The 1030-nt window shown below is 32.8% G+C and overlaps 1 pseudogene; it reads right to left on the bottom strand.

Moving 5' to 3' along the window:
• Positions 1-6: 6 nt before the first annotated feature.
• LOC108628402 (retinol dehydrogenase 14 pseudogene) lies at positions 7-1021 on the bottom strand (annotated as a pseudogene).
• Between the last annotated feature and the right edge of the window lie 9 nt (positions 1022-1030).

Raw genomic sequence — 1030 nt, 5'->3', positions numbered from 1 at the left:
GGATCTACAGTAGTAGTCTTAAATTTTACTCTGTATAAGTGTAATTATGTATGATTATAGTATTTACATACGGAAGTAAATATTTTAAATAGCTACTAAATATGTATAGGTAAAAGGACATGCGTAGTACACATACAAATATTCATTTCACAATCTCATTGATTCTTGTCAGCTTTTCACTCACATCCCACAAACGTAATGCTATTTGAGGATCTAGCTTCTTCTTCGAAGCGTAAAATTTACAATCACGGTAAATATTACCACTTTCATTTGTTAAAAAAGATTCTGTGGCACAGTGCAATACAGTCTGTGCTCCCTGCAATAAAAATAGATACACAAGTTCAATAAAAGGGAAGGTAGACAGAGGGGCATATCAAATATGAACACAGAAGAATTGAATATGTACCTGATTTGCAGTACGTAAGAATAGCAGAGCAACAGGGGAAAACATAATGTAATGAAACCAACTCCTTTTAACGTTTCTGAAAAGTCCTGTATAAGTGAAGCCAGGACAAACCATGTAAACATTAACTCCAGTATTTTCTAATCGCTTTGCAAGTTCAATACCAAAATAGGTGTTGGCTAATTTTGAATTACAATAAGCAGGATTCATACGTCCTTTGATTGTCAATCCCTTTTCACCATTTAAATTCGAGAAATCAATTACTCCAGATTCAAAAAGTTTGGATGTTACAATAACAATCCTGTAATCAAGAACGATTACATAACAGATTTGTATTAAAAAGCTAGTTCACTTTGCAACATACCTGCTGGGCGCATTTTGTTTTAAATGTTCCAAAAGTAAATTTGTAAGTAAGAAGTGTCCTAAGTGATTCACTCCAAAATGTATTTCATATCCATCTTCAGTTAAAGCGTGTTCTTTGAAAGGAACATACACTCCAGCGTTATTGATTAATACATGTACCTCAGCAAAATCTTTTATTACTGCTGCAACAAATTCTCTGATTGATGAAAATGATGCCAAATTTAATTCCATTGGTACCTGTGTAATAATTCTCATGTATAAATG

Source organism: Ceratina calcarata, unplaced genomic scaffold, assembly GCF_001652005.2.
Source record: "Ceratina calcarata isolate Rehan_Ccalc_2016 unplaced genomic scaffold, ASM165200v1 scaffold5172, whole genome shotgun sequence".
NCBI lineage: Eukaryota > Metazoa > Arthropoda > Insecta > Hymenoptera > Apidae > Ceratina > Ceratina calcarata.
The sequence above is the reverse complement of the archived record's forward strand: the minus strand, read 5'-3'. Positions and strand labels throughout refer to the sequence as shown.